The sequence below is a fragment of the Microcebus murinus genome, chromosome 8 (assembly GCF_040939455.1).
Source record: "Microcebus murinus isolate Inina chromosome 8, M.murinus_Inina_mat1.0, whole genome shotgun sequence".
NCBI classification, from domain to species: Eukaryota; Metazoa; Chordata; class Mammalia; order Primates; family Cheirogaleidae; genus Microcebus; species Microcebus murinus.
This window is the reverse complement of record NC_134111.1, coordinates 305,764-321,347: the sequence shown is the minus strand read 5'-3', so window position 1 is coordinate 321,347 and position 15,584 is coordinate 305,764. Positions and strand designations below refer to the sequence as shown.

General features: G+C 63.3%; 5 pseudogenes; all 5 read left to right on the top strand.

The window, feature by feature from the left end:
- Positions 1-6: 6 nt before the first annotated feature.
- LOC142872619 (uncharacterized) lies at positions 7-115 on the top strand (annotated as a pseudogene).
- Positions 116-3,571: 3,456 nt separating this feature from the next.
- LOC142872708 (uncharacterized) lies at positions 3,572-3,680 on the top strand (annotated as a pseudogene).
- Positions 3,681-7,131: 3,451 nt separating this feature from the next.
- On the top strand, positions 7,132-7,240 carry LOC142872618 (uncharacterized; annotated as a pseudogene).
- A 3,456-nt stretch (positions 7,241-10,696) lies between these two features.
- On the top strand, positions 10,697-10,805 carry LOC142872707 (uncharacterized; annotated as a pseudogene).
- A 3,451-nt stretch (positions 10,806-14,256) lies between these two features.
- On the top strand, positions 14,257-14,365 carry LOC142872617 (uncharacterized; annotated as a pseudogene).
- Positions 14,366-15,584: the final 1,219 nt, after the last annotated feature.

The window sequence follows — 15,584 nt, the reverse complement described above, 5'->3', positions numbered from 1 at the left end:
TCCGCCGTCCACGGCCACACCACCCCGAACGCGCCCGATCTCGGAAGCTAAGCAGGGTCGGGCCTGGTTAGAACTTGGATGGGAGACCGCCCGGGAATACCGGGTGCCGTAGGCTTCTTCTTCTTCTTCTTTTTTTTTTTTTTGCCTCTGGTTCTGTCGCGTTTCTGGGAGTGCGGGGGCGGCCCCGGGTGGGGGTGACCCCCACCCTCAGCGCCCGCCGCGGTGCCTGGCGCCCCAGCCCGCACTGTGGGGCCTCCTCTTGTCCCGAGCCGCGACACCGCCGCCACGCGGCAGCATGCGTGGCTTCTGGACTGTCAGGTCTCAGACCAAAGGTCTGCTCTGTGGGAACCGACACGCTGGAGGAAACCTTGAGAGTCTGAGAGGGGAGGGAGTTGCAGAAGAAGGCCAGGATGTCATTTTGAGGGAGTATGTGACCAGAACTCGTCCCGTTGCTTTTGGGGTTCTATGGGCTACACGCAGGAATCTTTGGTGGTGGCACCTGATGTTGGGGGATCCGGAGTCACACCCAGACCTGCTCCACAGGCCTCCTTTGACTTTTCTCTTCGGATTCATTATTTTTAAAAAGTGTCTCTTATCTCTAGTATTGCATTTTCTTTTCTCTCTCTTTTCAAGCAGATGATGGGAGTCCAAGTATTAAGGTGACATGTGTTGCCCGTGCCCCCCTACCCCCTGTGTTCTTATTCATTTACCTCTCATGTTGTTCCAGCGTATTGTGGGGGCACCAATGTTAAGGTCGGGTACATCGCCCTCTCCCCGCCACCCCCCTCGGGTCAGAGCTTCAAGTGCGCCCATCCCCCAGTGGGTGCGCACCCACCCCGTTCCTAAGGGATGTGTATGCCCATCCCCTCCCCACGCCCGCCCGACACCCACCCGATGAAGGTGATTCCTCTGTGTCCACTTAGGTGTCCATCGGTTCGTACCCATTTGCCGGTGAGCGCGAGCACGTGGTGCTCGTGTGTCCATTCTTGGGATACCTGGCTTACTGGAACGGGTTCCAGCTCTGGCCAGGAGAACCACGAGAGGTGCCCTCTCACCGCTGTTCCTCACAGCCGAATAGCACTCCGTGGTGTCCACGCGCCACATTTTATTGACGCACTCGTGGGTCGATGGGCACTCGGGTCACTTCCAGGTCTTTGCGATTGTGACTTGTGCCCTGACTCTAACCCTAACCCTTACCCAGCCCGTCTCCTCCTCGGCCCCTGCCTGACTGACTCCTTCCCGCCCGGCCTGTCACCTGTCACCTGTCACCGTCCTCGGCCCCTGCCTGACGGGGCTCCTCCGTCGCCTGGGCCTTCCAAGGGCTTGGTGTGGACGCTGCTTCCAGGACGCCCTCCCAGGAACCCGGTAGCAGGGTGGCCGCAGCGTCTCGCGCAACCCAACCGTCCGCCTGCCGCCCTCGCTAAGTGGCCTGCGGGGGACGTGCTCCCGCTGTGCCGCGGGGGCCCAGCCTGGTGTCTTCTCTGAGGCCCCGCGGCTGCCACTCCCCGCAAGGGGGGAGCCGCGGAGGTGGGGACCGGCTCCTCATGGGGACGTACACCCAGCTCTCCACGTCGGATTCCGGGGCTCTCTGTCCTGCCAGAAGGCCCAGCTGGCCTGCGGGTCCTTAGAGTGGCAAAAACATCCGAAAACTGAGATTGAGGGTCCGGTGGGTGTCTGCACTTTTGTGCTGGGCACCCCAGGGAGGCCCGGGGGCTGGCTGGACAACGCGGTCTGCTGGGCTGGGGGGGGGGTTTGGAGGAGCAACTGATGCCCTTTGCACTTTGGGTAGCAAGTGTCTGAGGTGTCTCTGGGCCCTGCGCCATGTGGGGGCGGGGGCGGGGGCAGGGTGGGAGGAGGAGGAGGAGGAGGAGGAGGAGGAGGAGGAGGAGGAGGAGGCGGGAAGGGCCGTGGCCTGCAGTCGTGTTCCCCGGGGTGGCACAGCATGTGGCTTCTTCCACGGGCTGCTTGGCCTGGGCTCCCTGCACCTGGGCCTTTGGAGGACTGGCCCTGTGCTTGCCAACACTTCCTGCAGGGACCCAGAGCTGGGAGGTTGCATCTCTCAGCCCTGGGTCGGGCAGAGCCCCAGCGGGCCATGCCCACAACCTCTCTCAGCACGGGTCCCCCAGAAGGCTCCTTTGGGACCAGGATTCTCTTGCGGGTGACTCTTTAAGGTCTGGCCCCTGGATGGAGGGGCACCAGGAGTAGAGGAGCAGGAAGGGGAAGGGGGTGGCCATGCGAGGGGACACTTTCAGGCCAAGTCCCAGCTTCAGCCTGATCCTCCTAGGAACCCCGGGGTGGACATCACACCTCCTGGTTGCCCCGCTCTGAGACAAGGAGCCGGGCTTCGCATTCCCACAGCAGCCAGTCGTGGGCTGAGGACACCTGGGGCGTTGGGAACTCCCTGGCTTCTCCTTGGTTTAACATCTGGAGCTGCTTGGGAATTGTGCCGCCACACACACCCGAGTGCAGGTGTCTTCTGCACAGACTGCGGGCCTCGCTCTTCTGAATGCCGCTAGCTCGCCACCCACCCACGGGTGAACCTGGTCAGGGTGCTTTCTCTCAGGGGCAGACTCTGATCCGGGCGGGCTACCGGTGTGTCTCTGTTTGCTCCTTTCTTTCTTCCATTTCGGGAAAGGCTTCCCTACTGGGTGTGGAAATCTCCTATGCCTTTCCTCGCCTATTCTGTCAGCTTTCAAATTCTCTTTCAGTTGCCACCCTCACAGATGGATTAGGAAACTCTTTCCGGTGCACTCATTAGTGAAATGACCTCAATGACGCTGGAATCCAATATCTAATCGCCGATTGTTAGCGAGTCCACACGCCAGGGTGGTCGGGGTCCAATGCAGCCCCGGCCAGGCCCAGGCCCCTTGGACTGGGCCACAGGAGGACACAGAGGAGGGTCCCGGCCCCCACGAAGCGGTGCCGGCAGTTCTCCAAGGGCTCGGGGGTTTTCCAGAGGGAGGAGATGGAGGGGACTGATTTCTTCAGCGCCCCACAAACCACGCCACCCCACCCCACCCATGGGACACATCCCGAGAGAGAGAGAGACGCCCCATACACTCGCTCCCCTCCCCCGTGCGCTGTGCCCCAGCCCTGGCCCGGGGGAACAGGCGGCCGCCCGACCACAGGGTGGGGGGAGCAGCTGAAAGGGGTTGTGGGGGAGGGCGGCCCCTGGCTGGGGTCAAAGGGCGAGCGCCCCGCCCGCCCGTGCGCAGTCAGCGGCGCTGGGGGTGGGGGCGGGGAGGTGAAGGAGGCCAGGCGAGGAGAGGAGGGGGGCTGGAAGGTCTCCACCTTGGCGGGTCCAGCCGTGGAGGCGCATCTTGTGTGAGTGTGAGTGAGAGACTGAGTGTGAGTGTGTGTGTATAGAGAGACAGCCCCCAACCCCGGCCCGCCGCTCCCTGCCCGCCCCGCCTGTCACCCCCGTCCCTGGGAGCCCGCCGGACCCGGCCGGCGAACTCAACAGGCCCGGCCCGGCGCGGGTCAGCGCCGGCGCGGGGCCTGGGGCGGGAGGAGGCGGCGGGGAAGCGCAGAGAGGCTCCGCTTCTTGAGCGGGGCAGGGGCGCCCTCCGCCGTCCACGGCCACACCACCCCGAACGCGCCCGATCTCGGAAGCTAAGCAGGGTCGGGCCTGGTTAGAACTTGGATGGGAGACCGCCGGGGAATACCGGGTGCCGTAGGCTTCTTCTTCTTCTTCTTTTTTTTTTTTTTTGCCTCTGGTTCTGTCGCGTTTCTGGGAGTGCGGGGGCGGCCCCGGGTGGGGGTGACCCCCACCCTCAGCGCCCGCCGCGGTGCCTGGCGCCCCAGCCCGCACTGTGGGGCCTCCTCTTGTCCCGAGCCGCGACACCGCCGCCACGCGGCAGCATGCGTGGCTTCTGGACTGTCAGGTCTCAGACCAAAGGTCTGCTCTGTGGGAACCGACACGCTGGAGGAAACCTTGAGAGTCTGAGAGGGGAGGGAGTTGCAGAAGAAGGCCAGGATGTCATTTTGAGGGAGTATGTGACCAGAACTCGTCCCGTTGCTTTTGGGGTTCTATGGGCTACACGCAGGAATCTTTGGTGGTGGCACCTGATGTTGGGGGATCCGGAGTCACACCCAGACCTGCTCCACAGGCCTCCTTTGACTTTTCTCTTCGGATTCATTATTTTTAAAAAGTGTCTCTTATCTCTAGTATTGCATTTTCTTTTCTCTCTCTTTTCAAGCAGATGATGGGAGTCCAAGTATTAAGGTGACATGTGTTGCCCGTGCCCCCCTACCCCCTGTGTTCTTATTCATTTACCTCTCATGTTGTTCCAGCGTATTGTGGGGGCACCAATGTTAAGGTCGGGTACATCGCCCTCTCCCCGCCTCCCCCCTCGGGTCAGAGCTTCAAGTGCGCCCATCCCCCAGTGGGTGCGCACCCACCCCGTTCCTAAGGGATGTGTATGCCCATCCCCTCCCCACGCCCGCCCGACACCCACCCGATGAAGGTGATTCCTCTGTGTCCACTTAGGTGTCCATCGGTTCGTACCCATTTGCCGGTGAGCGCGAGCACGTGGTGCTCGTGTGTCCATTCTTGGGATACCTGGCTTACTGGAACGGGTTCCAGCTCTGGCCAGGAGAACCACGAGAGGTGCCCTCTCACCGCTGTTCCTCACAGCCGAATAGCACTCCGTGGTGTCCACGCGCCACATTTTATTGACGCACTCGTGGGTCGATGGGCACTCGGGTCACTTCCAGGTCTTTGCGATTGTGACTTGTGCCCTGACTCTAACCCTAACCCTTACCCAGCCCGTCTCCTCCTCGGCCCCTGCCTGACTGACTCCTTCCCGCCCGGCCTGTCACCTGTCACCTGTCACCGTCCTCGGCCCCTGCCTGACGGGGCTCCTCCGTCGCCTGGGCCTTCCAAGGGCTTGGTGTGGACGCTGCTTCCAGGACGCCCTCCCAGGAACCCGGTAGCAGGGTGGCCGCAGCGTCTCGCGCAACCCAACCGTCCGCCTGCCGCCCTCGCTAAGTGGCCTGCGGGGGACGTGCTCCCGCTGTGCCGCGGGGGCCCAGCCTGGTGTCTTCTCTGAGGCCCCGCGGCTGCCACTCCCCGCAAGGGGGGAGCCGCGGAGGTGGGGACCGGCTCCTCATGGGGACGTACACCCAGCTCTCCACGTCGGATTCCGGGGCTCTCTGTCCTGCCAGAAGGCCCAGCTGGCCTGCGGGTCCTTAGAGTGGCAAAAACATCCGAAAACTGAGATTGAGGGTCCGGTGGGTGTCTGCACTTTTGTGCTGGGCACCCCAGGGAGGCCCGGGGGCTGGCTGGACAACGCGGTCTGCTGGGCTGGGGGGGGGGTTTGGAGGAGCAACTGATGCCCTTTGCACTTTGGGTAGCAAGTGTCTGAGGTGTCTCTGGGCCCTGCGCCATGTGGGGGCGGGGGCGGGGGCAGGGTGGGAGGAGGAGGAGGAGGAGGAGGAGGAGGAGGAGGAGGAGGCGGGAAGGGCCGTGGCCTGCAGTCGTGTTCCCCGGGGTGGCACAGCATGTGGCTTCTTCCACGGGCTGCTTGGCCTGGGCTCCCTGCACCTGGGCCTTTGGAGGACTGGCCCTGTGCTTGCCAACACTTCCTGCAGAGACCCAGAGCTGGGAGGTTGCATCTCTCAGCCCTGGGTCGGGCAGAGCCCCAGCGGGCCATGCCCACAACCTCTCTCAGCACGGGTCCCCCAGAAGGCTCCTTTGGGACCAGGATTCTCTTGCGGGTGACTCTTTAAGGTCTGGCCCCTGGATGGAGGGGCACCAGGAGTAGAGGAGCAGGAAGGGGAAGGGGGTGGCCATGCGAGGGGACACTTTCAGGCCAAGTCCCAGCTTCAGCCTGATCCTCCTAGGAACCCCGGGGTGGACATCACACCTCCTGGTTGCCCCGCTCTGAGACAAGGAGCCGGGCTTCGCATTCCCACAGCAGCCAGTCGTGGGCTGAGGACACCTGGGGCGTTGGGAACTCCCTGGCTTCTCCTTGGTTTAACATCTGGAGCTGCTTGGGAATTGTGCCGCCACACACACCCGAGTGCAGGTGTCTTCTGCACAGACTGCGGGCCTCGCTCTTCTGAATGCCGCTAGCTCGCCACCCACCCACGGGTGAACCTGGTCAGGGTGCTTTCTCTCAGGGGCAGACTCTGATCCGGGCGGGCTACCGGTGTGTCTCTGTTTGCTCCTTTCTTTCTTCCATTTCGGGAAAGGCTTCCCTACTGGGTGTGGAAATCTCCTATGCCTTTCCTCGCCTATTCTGTCAGCTTTCAAATTCTCTTTCAGTTGCCACCTTCACAGATGGATTAGGAAACTCTTTCCGGTGCACTCATTAGTGAAATGACCTCAATGACGCTGGAATCCAATATCTAATCGCCGATTGTTAGCGAGTCCACACGCCAGGGTGGTTGGGGGGCAATGCAGCCCCGGCCAGGCCCAGGCCCCTTGGACTGGGCCACAGGAGGACACAGAGGAGGGTCCCGGCCCCCACGAAGCGGTGCCGGCAGTTCTCCAAGGGCTCGGGGGTTTTCCAGAGGGAGGAGATGGAGGGGACTGATTTCTTCAGCGCCCCACAAACCACGCCACCCCACCCCACCCATGGGACACATCCCGAGAGAGAGAGAGACGCCCCATACACTCGCTCCCCTCCCCCGTGCGCTGTGCCCCAGCCCTGGCCCGGGGGAACAGGCGGCCGCCTGGCCACAGGGTGGGGGGAGCAGCTGAAAGGGGTTGTGGGGGAGGGCGGCCCCTGGCTGGGGTCAAAGGGCGAGCGCCCCGCCCGCCCGCGGGCAGTCAGCGGCGCTGGGGGTGGGGGCGGGGAGGTGAAGGAGGCCAGGCGAGGAGAGGAGGGGGGCTGGAAGGTCTCCACCTTGGCGGGTCCAGCCGTGGAGGCGCATCTTGTGTGAGTGTGAGTGAGAGACTGAGTGTGAGTGTGTGTGTATAGAGAGACAGCCCCCAACCCCGGCCCGCCGCTCCCTGCCCGCCCCGCCTGTCACCCCCGTCCCTGGGAGCCCGCCGGACCCGGCCGGCGAACTCAACAGGCCCGGCCCGGCGCGGGTCAGCGCCGGCGCGGGGCCTGGGGCGGGAGGAGGCGGCGGGGAAGCGCAGAGAGGCTCCGCTTCTTGAGCGGGGCAGGGGCGCCCTCCGCCGTCCACGGCCACACCACCCCGAACGCGCCCGATCTCGGAAGCTAAGCAGGGTCGGGCCTGGTTAGAACTTGGATGGGAGACCGCCCGGGAATACCGGGTGCCGTAGGCTTCTTCTTCTTCTTCTTTTTTTTTTTTTTGCCTCTGGTTCTGTCGCGTTTCTGGGAGTGCGGGGGCGGCCCCGGGTGGGGGTGACCCCCACCCTCAGCGCCCGCCGCGGTGCCTGGCGCCCCAGCCCGCACTGTGGGGCCTCCTCTTGTCCCGAGCCGCGACACCGCCGCCACGCGGCAGCATGCGTGGCTTCTGGACTGTCAGGTCTCAGACCAAAGGTCTGCTCTGTGGGAACCGACACGCTGGAGGAAACCTTGAGAGTCTGAGAGGGGAGGGAGTTGCAGAAGAAGGCCAGGATGTCATTTTGAGGGAGTATGTGACCAGAACTCGTCCCGTTGCTTTTGGGGTTCTATGGGCTACACGCAGGAATCTTTGGTGGTGGCACCTGATGTTGGGGGATCCGGAGTCACACCCAGACCTGCTCCACAGGCCTCCTTTGACTTTTCTCTTCGGATTCATTATTTTTAAAAAGTGTCTCTTATCTCTAGTATTGCATTTTCTTTTCTCTCTCTTTTCAAGCAGATGATGGGAGTCCAAGTATTAAGGTGACATGTGTTGCCCGTGCCCCCCTACCCCCTGTGTTCTTATTCATTTACCTCTCATGTTGTTCCAGCGTATTGTGGGGGCACCAATGTTAAGGTCGGGTACATCGCCCTCTCCCCGCCACCCCCCTCGGGTCAGAGCTTCAAGTGCGCCCATCCCCCAGTGGGTGCGCACCCACCCCGTTCCTAAGGGATGTGTATGCCCATCCCCTCCCCACGCCCGCCCGACACCCACCCGATGAAGGTGATTCCTCTGTGTCCACTTAGGTGTCCATCGGTTCGTACCCATTTGCCGGTGAGCGCGAGCACGTGGTGCTCGTGTGTCCATTCTTGGGATACCTGGCTTACTGGAACGGGTTCCAGCTCTGGCCAGGAGAACCACGAGAGGTGCCCTCTCACCGCTGTTCCTCACAGCCGAATAGCACTCCGTGGTGTCCACGCGCCACATTTTATTGACGCACTCGTGGGTCGATGGGCACTCGGGTCACTTCCAGGTCTTTGCGATTGTGACTTGTGCCCTGACTCTAACCCTAACCCTTACCCAGCCCGTCTCCTCCTCGGCCCCTGCCTGACTGACTCCTTCCCGCCCGGCCTGTCACCTGTCACCTGTCACCGTCCTCGGCCCCTGCCTGACGGGGCTCCTCCGTCGCCTGGGCCTTCCAAGGGCTTGGTGTGGACGCTGCTTCCAGGACGCCCTCCCAGGAACCCGGTAGCAGGGTGGCCGCAGCGTCTCGCGCAACCCAACCGTCCGCCTGCCGCCCTCGCTAAGTGGCCTGCGGGGGACGTGCTCCCGCTGTGCCGCGGGGGCCCAGCCTGGTGTCTTCTCTGAGGCCCCGCGGCTGCCACTCCCCGCAAGGGGGGAGCCGCGGAGGTGGGGACCGGCTCCTCATGGGGACGTACACCCAGCTCTCCACGTCGGATTCCGGGGCTCTCTGTCCTGCCAGAAGGCCCAGCTGGCCTGCGGGTCCTTAGAGTGGCAAAAACATCCGAAAACTGAGATTGAGGGTCCGGTGGGTGTCTGCACTTTTGTGCTGGGCACCCCAGGGAGGCCCGGGGGCTGGCTGGACAACGCGGTCTGCTGGGCTGGGGGGGGGGTTTGGAGGAGCAACTGATGCCCTTTGCACTTTGGGTAGCAAGTGTCTGAGGTGTCTCTGGGCCCTGCGCCATGTGGGGGCGGGGGCGGGGGCAGGGTGGGAGGAGGAGGAGGAGGAGGAGGAGGAGGAGGAGGAGGAGGAGGAGGCGGGAAGGGCCGTGGCCTGCAGTCGTGTTCCCCGGGGTGGCACAGCATGTGGCTTCTTCCACGGGCTGCTTGGCCTGGGCTCCCTGCACCTGGGCCTTTGGAGGACTGGCCCTGTGCTTGCCAACACTTCCTGCAGGGACCCAGAGCTGGGAGGTTGCATCTCTCAGCCCTGGGTCGGGCAGAGCCCCAGCGGGCCATGCCCACAACCTCTCTCAGCACGGGTCCCCCAGAAGGCTCCTTTGGGACCAGGATTCTCTTGCGGGTGACTCTTTAAGGTCTGGCCCCTGGATGGAGGGGCACCAGGAGTAGAGGAGCAGGAAGGGGAAGGGGGTGGCCATGCGAGGGGACACTTTCAGGCCAAGTCCCAGCTTCAGCCTGATCCTCCTAGGAACCCCGGGGTGGACATCACACCTCCTGGTTGCCCCGCTCTGAGACAAGGAGCCGGGCTTCGCATTCCCACAGCAGCCAGTCGTGGGCTGAGGACACCTGGGGCGTTGGGAACTCCCTGGCTTCTCCTTGGTTTAACATCTGGAGCTGCTTGGGAATTGTGCCGCCACACACACCCGAGTGCAGGTGTCTTCTGCACAGACTGCGGGCCTCGCTCTTCTGAATGCCGCTAGCTCGCCACCCACCCACGGGTGAACCTGGTCAGGGTGCTTTCTCTCAGGGGCAGACTCTGATCCGGGCGGGCTACCGGTGTGTCTCTGTTTGCTCCTTTCTTTCTTCCATTTCGGGAAAGGCTTCCCTACTGGGTGTGGAAATCTCCTATGCCTTTCCTCGCCTATTCTGTCAGCTTTCAAATTCTCTTTCAGTTGCCACCCTCACAGATGGATTAGGAAACTCTTTCCGGTGCACTCATTAGTGAAATGACCTCAATGACGCTGGAATCCAATATCTAATCGCCGATTGTTAGCGAGTCCACACGCCAGGGTGGTCGGGGTCCAATGCAGCCCCGGCCAGGCCCAGGCCCCTTGGACTGGGCCACAGGAGGACACAGAGGAGGGTCCCGGCCCCCACGAAGCGGTGCCGGCAGTTCTCCAAGGGCTCGGGGGTTTTCCAGAGGGAGGAGATGGAGGGGACTGATTTCTTCAGCGCCCCACAAACCACGCCACCCCACCCCACCCATGGGACACATCCCGAGAGAGAGAGAGACGCCCCATACACTCGCTCCCCTCCCCCGTGCGCTGTGCCCCAGCCCTGGCCCGGGGGAACAGGCGGCCGCCCGACCACAGGGTGGGGGGAGCAGCTGAAAGGGGTTGTGGGGGAGGGCGGCCCCTGGCTGGGGTCAAAGGGCGAGCGCCCCGCCCGCCCGTGCGCAGTCAGCGGCGCTGGGGGTGGGGGCGGGGAGGTGAAGGAGGCCAGGCGAGGAGAGGAGGGGGGCTGGAAGGTCTCCACCTTGGCGGGTCCAGCCGTGGAGGCGCATCTTGTGTGAGTGTGAGTGAGAGACTGAGTGTGAGTGTGTGTGTATAGAGAGACAGCCCCCAACCCCGGCCCGCCGCTCCCTGCCCGCCCCGCCTGTCACCCCCGTCCCTGGGAGCCCGCCGGACCCGGCCGGCGAACTCAACAGGCCCGGCCCGGCGCGGGTCAGCGCCGGCGCGGGGCCTGGGGCGGGAGGAGGCGGCGGGGAAGCGCAGAGAGGCTCCGCTTCTTGAGCGGGGCAGGGGCGCCCTCCGCCGTCCACGGCCACACCACCCCGAACGCGCCCGATCTCGGAAGCTAAGCAGGGTCGGGCCTGGTTAGAACTTGGATGGGAGACCGCCGGGGAATACCGGGTGCCGTAGGCTTCTTCTTCTTCTTCTTTTTTTTTTTTTTTGCCTCTGGTTCTGTCGCGTTTCTGGGAGTGCGGGGGCGGCCCCGGGTGGGGGTGACCCCCACCCTCAGCGCCCGCCGCGGTGCCTGGCGCCCCAGCCCGCACTGTGGGGCCTCCTCTTGTCCCGAGCCGCGACACCGCCGCCACGCGGCAGCATGCGTGGCTTCTGGACTGTCAGGTCTCAGACCAAAGGTCTGCTCTGTGGGAACCGACACGCTGGAGGAAACCTTGAGAGTCTGAGAGGGGAGGGAGTTGCAGAAGAAGGCCAGGATGTCATTTTGAGGGAGTATGTGACCAGAACTCGTCCCGTTGCTTTTGGGGTTCTATGGGCTACACGCAGGAATCTTTGGTGGTGGCACCTGATGTTGGGGGATCCGGAGTCACACCCAGACCTGCTCCACAGGCCTCCTTTGACTTTTCTCTTCGGATTCATTATTTTTAAAAAGTGTCTCTTATCTCTAGTATTGCATTTTCTTTTCTCTCTCTTTTCAAGCAGATGATGGGAGTCCAAGTATTAAGGTGACATGTGTTGCCCGTGCCCCCCTACCCCCTGTGTTCTTATTCATTTACCTCTCATGTTGTTCCAGCGTATTGTGGGGGCACCAATGTTAAGGTCGGGTACATCGCCCTCTCCCCGCCTCCCCCCTCGGGTCAGAGCTTCAAGTGCGCCCATCCCCCAGTGGGTGCGCACCCACCCCGTTCCTAAGGGATGTGTATGCCCATCCCCTCCCCACGCCCGCCCGACACCCACCCGATGAAGGTGATTCCTCTGTGTCCACTTAGGTGTCCATCGGTTCGTACCCATTTGCCGGTGAGCGCGAGCACGTGGTGCTCGTGTGTCCATTCTTGGGATACCTGGCTTACTGGAACGGGTTCCAGCTCTGGCCAGGAGAACCACGAGAGGTGCCCTCTCACCGCTGTTCCTCACAGCCGAATAGCACTCCGTGGTGTCCACGCGCCACATTTTATTGACGCACTCGTGGGTCGATGGGCACTCGGGTCACTTCCAGGTCTTTGCGATTGTGACTTGTGCCCTGACTCTAACCCTAACCCTTACCCAGCCCGTCTCCTCCTCGGCCCCTGCCTGACTGACTCCTTCCCGCCCGGCCTGTCACCTGTCACCTGTCACCGTCCTCGGCCCCTGCCTGACGGGGCTCCTCCGTCGCCTGGGCCTTCCAAGGGCTTGGTGTGGACGCTGCTTCCAGGACGCCCTCCCAGGAACCCGGTAGCAGGGTGGCCGCAGCGTCTCGCGCAACCCAACCGTCCGCCTGCCGCCCTCGCTAAGTGGCCTGCGGGGGACGTGCTCCCGCTGTGCCGCGGGGGCCCAGCCTGGTGTCTTCTCTGAGGCCCCGCGGCTGCCACTCCCCGCAAGGGGGGAGCCGCGGAGGTGGGGACCGGCTCCTCATGGGGACGTACACCCAGCTCTCCACGTCGGATTCCGGGGCTCTCTGTCCTGCCAGAAGGCCCAGCTGGCCTGCGGGTCCTTAGAGTGGCAAAAACATCCGAAAACTGAGATTGAGGGTCCGGTGGGTGTCTGCACTTTTGTGCTGGGCACCCCAGGGAGGCCCGGGGGCTGGCTGGACAACGCGGTCTGCTGGGCTGGGGGGGGGGTTTGGAGGAGCAACTGATGCCCTTTGCACTTTGGGTAGCAAGTGTCTGAGGTGTCTCTGGGCCCTGCGCCATGTGGGGGCGGGGGCGGGGGCAGGGTGGGAGGAGGAGGAGGAGGAGGAGGAGGAGGAGGAGGAGGAGGCGGGAAGGGCCGTGGCCTGCAGTCGTGTTCCCCGGGGTGGCACAGCATGTGGCTTCTTCCACGGGCTGCTTGGCCTGGGCTCCCTGCACCTGGGCCTTTGGAGGACTGGCCCTGTGCTTGCCAACACTTCCTGCAGAGACCCAGAGCTGGGAGGTTGCATCTCTCAGCCCTGGGTCGGGCAGAGCCCCAGCGGGCCATGCCCACAACCTCTCTCAGCACGGGTCCCCCAGAAGGCTCCTTTGGGACCAGGATTCTCTTGCGGGTGACTCTTTAAGGTCTGGCCCCTGGATGGAGGGGCACCAGGAGTAGAGGAGCAGGAAGGGGAAGGGGGTGGCCATGCGAGGGGACACTTTCAGGCCAAGTCCCAGCTTCAGCCTGATCCTCCTAGGAACCCCGGGGTGGACATCACACCTCCTGGTTGCCCCGCTCTGAGACAAGGAGCCGGGCTTCGCATTCCCACAGCAGCCAGTCGTGGGCTGAGGACACCTGGGGCGTTGGGAACTCCCTGGCTTCTCCTTGGTTTAACATCTGGAGCTGCTTGGGAATTGTGCCGCCACACACACCCGAGTGCAGGTGTCTTCTGCACAGACTGCGGGCCTCGCTCTTCTGAATGCCGCTAGCTCGCCACCCACCCACGGGTGAACCTGGTCAGGGTGCTTTCTCTCAGGGGCAGACTCTGATCCGGGCGGGCTACCGGTGTGTCTCTGTTTGCTCCTTTCTTTCTTCCATTTCGGGAAAGGCTTCCCTACTGGGTGTGGAAATCTCCTATGCCTTTCCTCGCCTATTCTGTCAGCTTTCAAATTCTCTTTCAGTTGCCACCTTCACAGATGGATTAGGAAACTCTTTCCGGTGCACTCATTAGTGAAATGACCTCAATGACGCTGGAATCCAATATCTAATCGCCGATTGTTAGCGAGTCCACACGCCAGGGTGGTTGGGGGGCAATGCAGCCCCGGCCAGGCCCAGGCCCCTTGGACTGGGCCACAGGAGGACACAGAGGAGGGTCCCGGCCCCCACGAAGCGGTGCCGGCAGTTCTCCAAGGGCTCGGGGGTTTTCCAGAGGGAGGAGATGGAGGGGACTGATTTCTTCAGCGCCCCACAAACCACGCCACCCCACCCCACCCATGGGACACATCCCGAGAGAGAGAGAGACGCCCCATACACTCGCTCCCCTCCCCCGTGCGCTGTGCCCCAGCCCTGGCCCGGGGGAACAGGCGGCCGCCTGGCCACAGGGTGGGGGGAGCAGCTGAAAGGGGTTGTGGGGGAGGGCGGCCCCTGGCTGGGGTCAAAGGGCGAGCGCCCCGCCCGCCCGCGGGCAGTCAGCGGCGCTGGGGGTGGGGGCGGGGAGGTGAAGGAGGCCAGGCGAGGAGAGGAGGGGGGCTGGAAGGTCTCCACCTTGGCGGGTCCAGCCGTGGAGGCGCATCTTGTGTGAGTGTGAGTGAGAGACTGAGTGTGAGTGTGTGTGTATAGAGAGACAGCCCCCAACCCCGGCCCGCCGCTCCCTGCCCGCCCCGCCTGTCACCCCCGTCCCTGGGAGCCCGCCGGACCCGGCCGGCGAACTCAACAGGCCCGGCCCGGCGCGGGTCAGCGCCGGCGCGGGGCCTGGGGCGGGAGGAGGCGGCGGGGAAGCGCAGAGAGGCTCCGCTTCTTGAGCGGGGCAGGGGCGCCCTCCGCCGTCCACGGCCACACCACCCCGAACGCGCCCGATCTCGGAAGCTAAGCAGGGTCGGGCCTGGTTAGAACTTGGATGGGAGACCGCCCGGGAATACCGGGTGCCGTAGGCTTCTTCTTCTTCTTCTTTTTTTTTTTTTTGCCTCTGGTTCTGTCGCGTTTCTGGGAGTGCGGGGGCGGCCCCGGGTGGGGGTGACCCCCACCCTCAGCGCCCGCCGCGGTGCCTGGCGCCCCAGCCCGCACTGTGGGGCCTCCTCTTGTCCCGAGCCGCGACACCGCCGCCACGCGGCAGCATGCGTGGCTTCTGGACTGTCAGGTCTCAGACCAAAGGTCTGCTCTGTGGGAACCGACACGCTGGAGGAAACCTTGAGAGTCTGAGAGGGGAGGGAGTTGCAGAAGAAGGCCAGGATGTCATTTTGAGGGAGTATGTGACCAGAACTCGTCCCGTTGCTTTTGGGGTTCTATGGGCTACACGCAGGAATCTTTGGTGGTGGCACCTGATGTTGGGGGATCCGGAGTCACACCCAGACCTGCTCCACAGGCCTCCTTTGACTTTTCTCTTCGGATTCATTATTTTTAAAAAGTGTCTCTTATCTCTAGTATTGCATTTTCTTTTCTCTCTCTTTTCAAGCAGATGATGGGAGTCCAAGTATTAAGGTGACATGTGTTGCCCGTGCCCCCCTACCCCCTGTGTTCTTATTCATTTACCTCTCATGTTGTTCCAGCGTATTGTGGGGGCACCAATGTTAAGGTCGGGTACATCGCCCTCTCCCCGCCACCCCCCTCGGGTCAGAGCTTCAAGTGCGCCCATCCCCCAGTGGGTGCGCACCCACCCCGTTCCTAAGGGATGTGTATGCCCATCCCCTCCCCACGCCCGCCCGACACCCACCCGATGAAGGTGATTCCTCTGTGTCCACTTAGGTGTCCATCGGTTCGTACCCATTTGCCGGTGAGCGCGAGCACGTGGTGCTCGTGTGTCCATTCTTGGGATACCTGGCTTACTGGAACGGGTTCCAGCTCTGGCCAGGAGAACCACGAGAGGTGCCCTCTCACCGCTGTTCCTCACAGCCGAATAGCACTCCGTGGTGTCCACGCGCCACATTTTATTGACGCACTCGTGGGTCGATGGGCACTCGGGTCACTTCCAGGTCTTTGCGATTGTGACTTGTGCCCTGACTCTAACCCTAACCCTTACCCAGCCCGTCTCCTCCTCGGCCCCTGCCTGACTGACTCCTTCCCGCCCGGCCTGTCACCTGTCACCTGTCACCGTCCTCGGCCCCTGCCTGACGGGGCTCCTCCGTCGCCTGGGCCTTCCAAGGGCTTGGTGTGGAC